The following is a 14,167-nucleotide window of genomic DNA, read 5'->3' on the forward strand; positions in this document are numbered from 1 at the left end:
TGTGGTCACTTTTCTTTCATTGGTGCCGAAAACCTGGGAGAGGGTTAAAACCCACTTTTGGGTCCCTCTTCCTTTGGAAGTGCCACTCACCGGACAGCCTGAACCCATTTTCTCGATCGCCAGAACTCCATCCCCACTGGCCTTCCATTGGTGAGTTTCCCCTTCCTGGAGTCCTAAACCCAATGGTGGTGTCAGGAGGATTTGACCGTTGATGGTCCAGCAAAGCTCTTTGCCCACCTGGGGGAGGAAAACACCCCACCACAGCCTTTAAGGCTACGGTGGCCCTCAGGGACTCCTTTCTAGGGCAGAATAGACTCCTGGGTTCAAAATTATTCCCTTCCCTTCCCAGTTGGTAGTTTCCCAGCATAGGCTTTGTAGGTCTCCCTCAAAGGACTGTGTAACCTCCAGGGACACATAACAGAGAACTGAACATCACATCCCACCCAGACCTTCATGGTCTCGGTGGCTCTCCTAAAGTCCTAGTCCTCACCTTCAAGACTCGGCCGCCAGAGAGAACCTTACCCTCCCCTTCCTCTCTCTTCCCCGTCTCTCTCTTATCCCTCTTTCCAGCCCTGGGAGTATCCGGCCTCTCCAGGAGGGGTCCCGAAAAGCCTTGGCCAAGGTCTCCCACGGCTCCGGCTCCGTCCAGGACCAGAGAGCTTCGACTGTCAGGATTCTGTGACGACCAATCTCTGCAGCTCGAACCTGCCACTAAGGCACTCCTGATTTTTGGCTCTAGCGGGGACGCCTCTTTTGCCAGTAAATCAGTTTCCTCCTTCTCTCCTGTACTATCTTTGCGTCTCCTTCCCTCTCCCTTATACTACGTTTGCGTCTCCTTCTCCCTTATACTGTTTGCGTCCCCTTTCTTCCTCCTTATACTACTTTGCGACATGGGTAATGTGTCCTCTCTGCCAGTCGACTCTCCCCTACAATGCCTCTTGGATAACCTCAAAACCCTCTCCTTGACACCAGACATCAAACCCAAAAAATTGATCAAATATAGCACGCAGGCCTGGCCCACTTATCCCTTAGACAACCAAAGCAAATGGCCCCCTTTTGGGTCCCTAGATCCCTCCATTCTAAGGGATCTCTACAATTACTGTGAGCGTTCGAAAAAATGGGTAGAGATCGCTTATGTCCAGGTGTTCTTCTTGCTCCGTTCCAATCCTGCTCTCTGCCCCTCTTGCAAACCTCCACAAATTCTTCTAGCCTACAAACCAACCCCCCCCCACCACAGATCCCCAACTTTATCCTTCTCCAGACTCATCCACTACTTTAACCCTGCTGATGAATCTCCACCCTATCGCCCTGCTCAAATAGGTCCTCAACCTCAACCTTCTGCCCCAGCCCCTCTATTGTCTCCCCTGCCTCAGCAACCTGTTTTCTCCCCTCCACTCACTAGATCAAAAACCTACACCACCATCCTTCCTCAGACCGTTGCCCCCTTGCTGAGGTAGCAGTTACTGAAGGAATCCACCCACTCACTCACTCCTTTCTTCTCCTGTCAGTGCCCACGCTGGGTCCCACTGGATCCTCTTACCAGCTAAACCCAAAGCTCAAGCTAGCTGAGGAGAGCCCTCAGACCCCTATCCAAGATCTGGTGAAAATGGCCTTTAAAGTTGCTTTGCAATCATTGAAAACAGGTTACTAAGAATTAAAGTCCCTCACAGGCTTTTTGGGATATTCACTCCCGTCTTCCCCTCTGCTATACCTGTTCTACTGCTCAAGTTTCCTTGCTAGGAAAATCCCAAACCCCTTTTCCATTATTCTTTTACATCACTCCTTCCTCATTCTCAGATCCACCAGAGCTGCTCTCAGCCCCGCCTTCCCGTCTTCCCCCTTCCTACCCAGGCCCACAGAAAAGTCTTAACTGACCTTCTCCAGCAATATTCACCGTGGCTGATTTTAGGACTTTCAGCAAAAGAGTCTCTACAAAAGAGTTCAGTGTAGATAAACTTCCTCTTTTCATGTTGCCCTGTTCTACTTGGCCACTATCTGAAAAAATCAGCACTTCAGGTGCTGGACACCCCCTTAGTAATTTTTCACAAAAAATGTAAACAAGGCCTCTGGCCTTGAGCTGGGCTTCACAGTGATGACTACATATCTAAGATAAGGGAGTTACTAACTTGGCTCCCTGGTAACAGCTGGCAGGGGGAGGAGAAAAAAAAAAAAAAGAAGAAGCTCTCCCCTTCCCAGGTGTCCTTGAAGGGTTAACTTGCCCAGAACAGAAAAACAAAACAAACAAACAAACAAACCCTGCTATTTATAAACTTCTGCAGACTGTGAACTTCTGAGCCCCACCCTTTACATGCTAGGTGCAAAATTCTGAAACTACCTAAACTCGGGGTAGGTAGCAGAAGCTGTGCGCTCCAAATCTAGCTGCAACTAAATAAGACTGTTTCCCTGTCTTTGGTGCTATCTTAGGTGCCTTGCCTTGTCCATCACTACAACAATATAATTCTATACACTTAAACATTGTTCATGTTTTCATGAAATGGTCAACAGATGTGATTAATTATGTGCTACAAATAACAAAATATCTCTTATTAAAATGGAATAATTTGCCTAAATTCAGAAATTTACAAGGATTGTTTCAAAGTGTAAATAAAGAAGAAGTTAATAGATGGGAAAGAGAAATTAGAAGGTTCTAAGTACGGATTTAATAGAAGGAAAAAGTGTCTCTGGATAAGAGAGTCTATGTGATTAAGTAAATAAGAGGGTTTAAGCAAGTGATAAAGAAGGTCTATATATGTTGGTTATATATGTAAGTTTTTTGAGCAAGTAATCTTGAAGGAATTAACAATTATACAACTATGGTTAAACAACAACTGTTATTTTGCAATATTGTAATATGTTATTTCTTTAAGAGCTAAACTTGATTAACATAAAAACATCAATGTAATTGTGGTACTATTACTTTTCTTTGTATATTAAATGTATTCATATTTTCCAGATATATAAGTCTTTAAGATAGAAGCTTAAAAAAAAACACATTATATCAAGCTGATGTTCTCCAAAAGGTTGCATGGTAATTTTAGGTTTATAAAAATAAGATATTGGAGATTTATTTATATAATTTAATTTTATATAACTGAACCTGTTATCAATAAGATTAATATAAAGTTCTATACACTGGGTACAATTTAAATGTAACATCATATTGTGTTAGCTAGTATTCATGTGACATCAAGCAACAATATATGTAAACTTTATAAAATAATATTTTTTAAAAAAAAAAAGATCAGCTTCAATACTAGAATACTTTACCTAAGATTTATAAAGGGCCCTGCCTTACCTGAGATAAGGCTGTGTCTTCCATCTTACTACATGTCAGAATGACTCCAAAGTAGGCCAGACTTCAGCTAAAGCCCAGTACTCTTAATTTAAGGTGAAACTGACTTTGCTGGATGTTTATGATCAAGACTTAAACTTACATTAAAATGGCCAAGAAAACCAATATTTGGCTCTAGCCCTCTGAGTCAGTCTGAATCCAGGGAACAGGGAACTTCTCTAAAGAGCTTTGCAACTCTTGGCCACATAACCTCCTGATCAGGGAGATTATTGAGACCACTAGAGAATGAAAAGCCAATCAGTGCATTTGCTATGAAGAGGAGGGTCATTGGAGACAGGAGACATCCCTGATGCTTCCAAGGGAAGCCACATGGTCAAGCAAGACCTGGACCCATCCTAGCGCAAATGGCACTAGCAGAACTGAGAAGCTGTTCTCAAGTTCCCCCAAGAGTGACCCCTATGGGAACTCAGCTGACTCTTAACAATAGATAGAAACAAAGTCAATTTTGACTAGCTTGATCTTAAACACCTACCAAAACCAGTTAAGCCAAAACACAGTCATTCCTGGGAGTAATGAAAGACAAAGAACAGCTAGAAAAGAGGAGACAGCAACTAGGCCAACAGGCTCCATGGGGAATGTTCAGTCAAGTATGGCCTTGGCTCCTCCCCCTCACAGGACCCCTATTAGTCCCCTTTATGTTTCTCCTAAAAGGACCATGTCTATTAAATTGCCTACAGAAGTTCATGCAAGATCAGATACACAAATTCACCAACCAGTCAATCAACTACTTCTTTAAGACTACCAGCCCTGGTGCCCAAGACAGAGACCTATGACTCATGACCAACTCCTCTGACTCCAGAGACTCTGCCCCCACCTAAAACCCTCCCTAACCCCTTTTCCAGATTTTACAACCCCTCTTTCACTTCCAAGGAATGAGAACTACTCTCTGGCAGGTCCACTCTGCTTGTTCTGTCTGCTCTACAGCATCCCCACAAAGAAGCAACAAACCTAAACTCCCCAGGCATCAGATGAGGAGCCACCAGCGAGGCAAAGACTGGTAGATCAACTCCGCCCACATGCCTAGGCACAAAAAGCTTCACCACCTACTTACTTTGGTTGATACTTTTTCAGGTTGGATAGAAGCCTTCCCTACATCCAGGGAAATTGCTGACACCATTGCCTCCATCCTCATTGAGGGGATCATTCCCAGGTTCAAACTTCCCGCCTCCATTCAGTGAGACAATGGTCCAGTTCTCACTTCTCAGGTTGTTCAACTAGTCTCCAAAGGCCTCAACATCACTTAAAGGCTCCACATCTCCCACCAACCCCAATCCTTGGGTAAAGTTGAAAGGCCTAACGGCATTCTCAAAGATCATCTCACTAAACTTACTATAGAACTCAGGCTCTTCTGGCCCAATCTCCTGCTGTTGGCCCTCACCTGAATTCAGGCAGCCCCAAGAGCCCCCTCAGGCCTTAGCCCCTTTGAGCAATTCTATGGGTGCCCTTTCTTAACCACCCAAAGCTTTCCAATCACTCCTCTTCCCCTTGTGTCCTACCTATCTCTCACTTCTACGCAAACTCCTAAGGGAACATGCAGACCAGTGCCTTCCTGCACCATTCATTGCCTCAATCCCAGCACAACCACAAACTGAATTGGACCCTCTTCAACTGGATGACTCAGTCTTACTTCAGGAACTGCATTCTCAATTGTTGGAACCTCACTGGACTGGACCCCATATATACTACCCCAATGGTGACCAAGCTTTTGTGCCACTCCCCCTGGTACCATGTCTCCCACCACGCCCACTAAACTCAAAAATTTTTGCCAACTCTCTTCTTCTTTTACTAATCATTAATCTCTCTCAAGTTTCTATCCCAACCACAGATGGCGCTTTAACATCCAAGCGACATGGCACCAGGATGATACTACCCACTCTCAGTTTATGGGTCAAAGCGATTGCCCTTCCACTGGCTGCAATTGGGCTGTCACCCTTAACATTACTGGATTCAACCAAGCCACCTCTAATATTTCCTAGAGTCTCTGCTACAGGACCAGTGGCTGACACCAAGAATCTCCTCCATCCAGGACTGTTTTGATGCCATCGACGACTGTGGCTTCAAGGAACTTTTATGGACTACCGAAGTAGTTGTCTGTAGCCACTGAGTGTTATTTTTGGCTGCCCTGGTGTTCTCAGACCTGTCCAACGAACATTCCTCCACTTCCCCTTCTAGGCCCAACACCGCCCACCATTAAGCAGGAAGTAGCCAGAGGACTTTACGTCGTCCCCCATGTCACATAGAAAAACAAAAAGGGAGAAATGTTAGGTGCAGGACAGGCTAAGTAAGCTGTCTGCAGGGCATGCCAAACAAAGCTATCTACAGGATGACCTGGCCTCTCAAACCCTCTGTCTGGTTCTTTATCACCTGTTTGCTTCAAGCCCAAACGCCCAAGCCCCCACTCAAGGCTGAACACTCAACCCCCTGCTCAAGGCCGAACATGTAACCCCCCTTGTGCCAACAAGGCAGCTTGCAGACCCAGAGACCTCATTAGATTTGGGCTATAAAAACTCCCTCCTGCCGGGCCCCTCTCTCTCTCCCTTGCTTTCTCTGTCTCTCTCTTGCTCGCTCTCTCTTTCTCTCTCTCTTTCTCTTTCTCTCTTTTCTCCTCTGTTGCACTGCTGCAATAAAGATCTCTTGGTTGCTCCGAGTGTTGTGGTCACTTTTCTTTCAATTACTATGACAAATAAGTTAATTATTAAAATCTTGCTCATATGAAGCCAGAAGAATTCAGACTTCCTATGTGTTGTCTTTATCAGTCATCAGTGAAATGCCAAACTTATTTTGTTCACTCCACATGTATATGCTACTATCCTATGCCTTCTGTGTCCCCAGGTTCTACATCCTCAATTCAACCAATTGTGGATTGAAAAATACTTAGGGAAAAAATTTTGTATGCACTAAATGTATACAGGCTTTTTTTTTTTTTGGTCAATGTCTCCTAATACATAACAATAACTATTCACATAGCGGCTATATTATTTAGATATTATAAGCAATCTAGAGAGGATTTTTAAGTATACAGGAAGGTATGTAAAGGTTGTATGTGATTTCTATGACATTTTATATAAGGACTTGAGTATCTGCAGGGTTGGGAATCTGCAGAGGTCCTGGAAACAATCTCCTGTGAATACTAAGGAATGACTACTTTCAAGCTTTAGCAAATCTAAGCCAACATTTTAGTGACACTTAAAAAGACACTAAAATAAATTATAGCCTCCTTTTAATTTCATTTCATAGTGATTATGACATATTGTTAAAATTTCTTTATGACCAGAGATATGTGGGTGATTTATAATTTGTGAAATTATTTAGGATAATTTTAGTTACATTTCTAATTGAAAACAAATAACTAATTTTAGACAAACAGTAAACATATTTTTAAGACTGCTTTTTTTTTTAGAGTGGAAAGTAGAAGCTTTATTAAGGACAGCAGAAAAGACTTCTTCCTGGAAGAAGAAAGGGACCCAAGAGGTGGAATCCCTTAAGACTGCTTTTGATAGCTTAAATATTTTTGTAGGGCTGGGGATGTGGCTCAAGCGGTAGCGTGCTCGCCTGGCATGTGTGCAGCCCAGGTTCGATCCTCAGCACCACTTACAAAGATGTTGTGTCCGCCGAAAACTAAAAAATAAATATTAAAACAATTCTCTCTCTCTCCCTCTCTCTCTCTCTCTTTAAAAAATATATATATTTTTTTATATTTTTATCCATTGGGTTACATTTTACTACTGTTCATTTTCACTTGAACAGATATAGTCTTCTATTATCCTGATCCATTCTTTTAAACTACCACTCTGTTTAACATCTGTGGCATTCAGTAGGAACACAGTCCCTTGTCAAAAGAAAAATAACAACAAATTTTGTTATAGATCTAACTGGCTTTTATTTGTGGTTTCTGAATTGCAGTGGCCTCCATTGTATGAAATCAAAAGAGAACTTCCACTGGGCAAGAGCACAACAATGGGGTTGTTTGGGGTTTTATTTTGCCTTTTGTTTTCAGAGTTAGGATCTCACTGTGTTGCCCAAACTGGCCTTGAACTCTTGGGATCAAGTGATCCTCCTGCCTCAGCCTCTCAGGCACTACCACAATGTTCAACAGAACAAAATTGGGTTTTTGTTTTGTTTTGTTTTGTTTTTTTAAGTGGAAAACAAGGAAACAGAACAATAGGGCCTGTCTAAAACTTAATGTCTTAGCACTATTCTCAATTACTGTCATTCCGGGATTCTAGTCTCATCATTGATGGGTTATAGTACCCTCATTATCACACATTCCTTTGAGGTTTTTTGTTTTGTTTTGTTTTGTTTTGCTGTTTTTATTTCAGCCTAAAAGACACTATTTGACATTTGATAGATGGCTGAATGCAAATATTTAAAACTTTTAAGAGAATACAGCACCACAGAGAAACTACTACTATGACTATAAGGAAGATAATACTTAGAATTTGAAGTTTTTTCCTTAGCCAGGACCCTCATGAAATTAATCAACTAAAACTGAATAGATCAAAGAATAAACCAAATGAGGAGACTACCTATTTGCTATGGTTTGAATTCCCCCACCAAAACTCATGTCAAAATTTAATTCCCATACTAAGAAGTGCTAATTTCTCTATGGTACTTAGAGGTGGGACTTTTGAAAGGTCATTAAGATTAAATGAGGCCATAAGGAAAGGGGGCTCATCCAATGAGACTGTGGCTTTAAAAGAAGAATAGGAGCTAAAATGCTCTGTCTCATCATATGATGCCCTGTATTAACTCTGCAATTTCCACCAGCAAAAAGGACTTACTTAACCAGTAGCAGCCATCCAATCTAGAACTTCCTGTCCTTTAGAATCATGGGCCAAATAAACCCTTATCTTTATAATCTTATCTGTAGTATTAAATTATAACAATAGAAAATGGATTAAAGGACTGTTTTAATCAAGGATAAACTTGTGTCAGGGATGTTGCAAATGTTACCCCCTGGATGGACTAAAAGAGGATCCAACATTTCATCAAATTAACTGAAGAAGCTACTGGTTGTAAAATTCTAACTACATACAGTATCATTCTGCCAAGCAAAATAGGTAGAGATGAACAAGGAAAAATTCAGAGGGTAAGAGTCTCATTCTGATAGGGAGTTTTACTCTATTTTCTTGGGGAAAACTGCCGCTTGAAGTCAACAATTTTTTGTTCTGGTTTGCAATTTGAATATTTCTAGTTATGGCATTGGATATTCTGGTGAAATTCAGGAATAGAGAAGTTCTTGTTCTTAGTGGTTATAATGGGGAAAAAATGGATTGGAGGAACTGGAAGAATTTATAACCCAGTCTAGACTACAGATAAATAATAAAAACTCAAAAACAGCAATCCTAGCTACTTGGGAGGCTGAGGCTAGAGGATCACAAGTTCTACAAGACCAGCCTTGGCAACATAGTGAGAAATTTAAAAACAAAAAAGGCACCAGGCATGGTGGTGCATGCCTGTAATCCCAGCAGCTCTGGAGGCTGAGACAGGAAGATCATGAGTTCAAAGCCAGTCTCAGCAACGAAGAGGCACTAATGCTAAGCAACTCACTGAGACCCTGTCTCTAAATAAAATAGACTTTGGGATTTGGCTCAGTGGATGAGTACCCCTGAGTTTAATCCCAGTACAAAAAAAAACAAAAAACAAAAAGGGCTGGGGATACAGCTGAGCATTAGCCAGTAAACCAAACCAAACCAAAATTTAAAATCCTCAGAAACAATGAATAGGAATTTAATCTAATAATAAATATGCTATAACTTTTCTTCAAAAACATCATGTTTACCTCTACAATCACCCCCATTTCTGCCAAAGATAATCAATGTAAGACTAATTTGTTTGAAAAATAAATTTAGCCTCATCAAATTTGGACTAATTATTTACAGAAGTACAGCAAGGCTCTTTTAAGAGTTTGCTTTGCTGGAGCTTTTGATAAAAAATCTCAGATTGAATCTTTAAAAGCTTCTCAAGGCCAAAACAATATGTCCAATTCTATCCTATTATAAAGAGAGTGAACTCTTGGGGCTGGGGTTGTGGCTCAGTGGTAGAGCACTTGCATGCATGAGGCACTGAGTTCAATCCCCGGTACCACATAAAAATAAAGAAAACAAAAGTATTGTGTCCATCTACAACTAATAATAATAATAATAATAATGTGGATTTTTTAAAAAAATATACAAGTAACTATTATCATAAAAATAAGAATATTCATGAATAGTTTCAGAATTCTGGAAATATCAGATAGGAAGAAAAAGCAAATGTTTCAATTTTTATCAATGAAATATACATTACTAAATTATGAAAAGAGAAAAGAGTTTCCTTATTTCTTTTTTTTTTTTTTTAAATATTTATTTTTTAGTTCTCGGCGGACACAACATCTTTGTTGGTATGTGGTGCTGAGGATCGAACCCGGGTCGCACGCATACCAGGCGAGCGCGCTACCGCTTGAGCCACATCCCCAGCCCGAGTCTCCTTATTTCTGGAAAACAAAATATTTTTTTAAATTATCAATGTTACAAGTAAAAAAAGTCATCAAACCCCCAAATTATTCTTTATAATTTCAGTCAGGTATGATGGATTTAATTCTTGCTCTGCTTGATCTTAGCAGTTTCATGAACCTATCAAGTTTTTCATTCAAGTTCTGGAAATTCTTACTGAGGCCAATGGCATCAGCTTAATGTCATCAGAAACCTGTATTTGTCAGAATCCTTCCCATAAAATCTCATTGAAGACATAAAAATTTTATTTGCTTGCAAAAAGTTTTCAGAAAGCATTAATCTCACCTTTATGTATATCCACAAGGCATAAAAAAAAAAAAAACTACGAATAAATAGCAAAAAGACTAGTAGAGTAGAGGGAAGGGAATGGGGGAGGGAGGAGGAGAGGGAAAAGGCAAGTACTGAGGACTGAATTAGAGCAAATTGTACTCCATGCTTTTATAATTATGTCAAAATGAATCTTAATATTATGTATGAGAAAAAACTAATAAAAAGAAGAGCATAGAAATATTGTATACATGTATGAATATGTAACAAAGAGCTCCACCGTTATGTGTAATTACAATGCACAAATTTTTAAAAAATGGAAAAAAGAAAATCATAGGAACAGAGCAATTACCTGTGGACAAGACTTGAAATGGCCATGGTTAAAGAACTGGATGAAAGTTAATGATGCAACTCACCAATAACCAAATAATTTGATTATTTCTGTGGCATACAACATTTTAACATAATAGCCAGAATTGTGAATGATAATATATATGGTTTAGGAATCTAATTCAATTTTTGGAGGACTTGTATCAATAACATATCCATACATAGCATCATGTACTATTTGACAATATTTCCCATATATTTTAACATATCAAATAATATTAAATCACTTTATCCTTTTACAAGGTAAGAGACACATACTTTGAGGTTTTCCAGGGGCCCAACTGGAAAATCCCAAAGTTAAGTCAAGGTCAGAAAGATTTAATATAGAATTTGATTTTGGAAATTTTGTCAAAAAATGTCAAAAAGTTTAACAATACTTGATCAAAATAGGATCATAGGTTACTGTAAATAGTCACTCATTTAACCACAGCAATAAAGACATCAAAGGCAAATACAGATAGTGAAATTGTAAGGAAAATTTGCTATTTAATAGAAAGGACTAGTTTTTAATTTTTTCTTTCTTTTTTAAATATTTTATTTTTAGTTTTAAGTGGACACAATATCTTTATTTTGTTTTTACATGGTGCTGAGAATTGAACCCAGTGCTCAAGCATGCTAGGCAAGCGCACTACCACTTGAGCCACATCCTCAGCCCTTTATTTGTTTTTATTTTTTTTAGATACACAAGACAGTAGAGTGCATTTTGACATACATACATGGAGTATAAATTATTATAACTAGAATTCCATTCTTGCAGTTGCTCATGATGTGGAGTTTCAGTGGTTGTGTATTCATATATGAACATAGGAAAATTCATTCTACTCTTTCCTATTCCCAGCCACACTCCCTTCCCTTCATTCCCCTTTGTCTAATCCAATGAACTTCTATTATTCCTCCCCACACACCCTTATTATGTGTTAGCATCCACATATCGGAAAGAACATTTCCTCTGAAAAATCTCCCTTTTTTGGGGGGGGGGGGAATTGGCTTATTACACTTAGCATGATAGTCTCCAGTTCCATCCATTTACCTGCAAATGTCATTATCTCACTCTTCTTTATGGCGATGTCATATTCCATTGTGTATAAATACCACATTTTCTTTATTCATTCATTTGTTGAAGGACACCTAGATTAGTTCCACAGCTTAGCTATTGTGAATTGAGCTGTGTCACTGTAGTGTGCTGATTTTAAGTCCTTTGGAAATAAACCAAGGAGTGGGATAACTGGGTCAAATGGTTGTTCCATTCTAAGTTTTCTAAGGAATCTCCATACTGCTTTCCAGAATGGCTGTACCAATTTATAGTCCCACCAGCAATGTATGAGTAAACCTTTTCCCCCACATCCTTGCCAACATTTATTGTATTGTGACTTGTATTCTCCTTCTCCTTCTCCTTCTCCTTCTCCTTCTCCTTCTCCTTCTCCTTCTCCTTCTCCTTCTCCTTCTCCTTCTCCTTCTCCTTCTCCTTCTCCTTCTCTCTCTCTCTCTCTCTCCAGTGCTGGGGATTGAACCCAGGGCCTTGTGCATGGGAGGCAAGCTCTGCCAACTGAGCTATATCCCCAGCCATTATTACTTGTATTCTTGATAGTTGCCATTCTGAATGGAGTGAGATAGACTCTCAGTGTAGTTTTTTTTAAATATATAGTTGCTGATGGATCTTTATTTTATTTATTTTTATGTGGTGCTGAGAATCGAACCCAGTGTGTCATGCATGCTAGGCAAGCGCACTACCACTCAGCCACAACCCCAGCCCCTCTCAGTGTAGTTTTAATTGGCATTTCTCTAATTGCTACAGATGTTGAACAGTTTTTCATCTATTTGTTGACCATTCATATTTCTTCTTCTGTGAAATGCCTATTGAGGTCCTTTGCCCATTTGTTAATTGGGTTATTTGTATTTTGGGTGTTAAGTTTTTTGAATTCTTTGTATATCCTGGAGATTAATGCTCTATCTGAGGTGTAGGTGGCAAGGATTTTCTCACATTCTGTAGGCTCTCTCCTCATGGTCTTGACTATTTCCTTTGCTGTGAAAAAGCTTTTTAGTTTGATACAACCCCCATTGATTCATTATTGATTCTTTTTTAAAAATATTTTTTAAGCTGTAGATGGCCACAATACCTTTATTTCACTTATTTATTTTTATGTAGTGCTGAGAATGGAACCCAGTGCCTGCCTTGCATGAGCCAGGCAAGCACTCTACCACTGAACCACAATCCCAGCCCCACTTTTTTCATCCTTGATTGTACTTCTTATGCTTTAGAATCCTGTTAAGGAAGTAGGTTCCTAAACTGACTCAATGAAGAGTTGGCCCTACTTATTCTTCTAGTAGGTGCAGGGTCTCTGGTCTAATGCCTAGTTCCTTTATCCACTTTGAGTTGAGATTTGTGCAGTGTGAGAAATAGAGATTCAATTTCATTGTACTATGTATGGATTTCCCGTAAAAAAGACTGTTTTCTTAAGCAATCAAAGACCTAAGAAGGACAATAGGAAGCACAGGAAATCATCCTGACAAACCACAAAAACTAATATAAGGCATGTGCAGGCGTGGGAGCACCTGTTTTCCTTTGTGGTGCCACAGAGATCCTGGTATGGCCATGGGCCACCGCCACATCCAGTGTTACTAGTACTATAAAAACAAGCTGTCCCCAAAGTCTCCTTTCTGCTGGCATGTCCCTGATGCCAAAATCTGCATCTTTGATCTTGGGCAGAAAAAAGGCAAAAAAAAAGAGGTAAAAGTGGATGAGTTCCCATTCTGTGGCCACGTGGTGTCTGATGAATATGAGAAGATATCCTCTGAAGCCTTGGAGGCTGCTCGTATTTGTGTCAACAAGTACATGATAAAAAGTTGCGGCAAAGATGGCTTTCATAGCCGAGTGTGTTTCTACCCTTTCCATGTCATCCAAATGACACGTTGTCCTGTGATGGGGCTGACAGGCTCCAAACTGGTATGCGGGGTACCTTTGAGAAACCCCAGGGCACAGTGGCCAGGGTTCACATTGGCCAAATCATCATGTCCATTCGCACCAAGCTGCAGAACAAGGAATATGTGACTGAGGCCCTACACAGGGCCAAGTTCAAGTTCCCTAGCCCCAGAAAATCCACATCTCAAAGAAGTGGGGCTTTAACAAATGTAATGCTGATGAGTTCGAAGACTTGGTGGCAGAGAAGCAGCTGATTCCTGATGGTGTGGGGTCAAATATATTCCCAACCATGGTCCCCTGGACAAGTGGTGGGCCCTGAATTCATGAGGGCTTCCACTGTGCTGTCCCCTTCTTAATCTCACACACACACCAATAAATCCTGTATTGTATAAAAAAAAAAATCTGTTTCCTAGGCCAATTACTTAAGAGGCTAAGGAACAAAAACACCTCTCAGTTTCCTATTAAGAACAGATCAGGGGGCTGGGGATGTGGCTCAAGTGGTAGAGTGCTCGCCTGGCATGCATGCGGCCCGGGTTCGATCCTCAGCACCACATACAAACGAAGATGTTGTGTCCGCCAAAAACTAAAAATAAATATTAAAAATTCTATCTCTCTCCTTCTCTCTCTTTCACTCTCTCTTTAAAAAAAAAAAAAAAGAACAGATCAGGCTGGAAATGTAGGTCAGTGATACAGTACCTGCTTAATATGTGCAAAGCTGTAAGTAGTCTCCACCAACATTATATA

At 40.3% G+C, this 14,167-nt stretch overlaps 1 pseudogene; it reads left to right on the forward strand.

Annotated features, from left to right (window-relative positions):
* Nucleotides 1–13,096: 13,096 nt before the first annotated feature.
* Nucleotides 13,097–13,750, forward strand: LOC113181679 (large ribosomal subunit protein uL16-like; annotated as a pseudogene).
* The last annotated feature ends 417 nt before the right edge of the window (nucleotides 13,751–14,167 follow it).

Source organism: Urocitellus parryii, chromosome 10 (assembly GCF_045843805.1).
Source record: "Urocitellus parryii isolate mUroPar1 chromosome 10, mUroPar1.hap1, whole genome shotgun sequence".
NCBI classification, from domain to species: domain Eukaryota; kingdom Metazoa; phylum Chordata; class Mammalia; order Rodentia; family Sciuridae; genus Urocitellus; species Urocitellus parryii.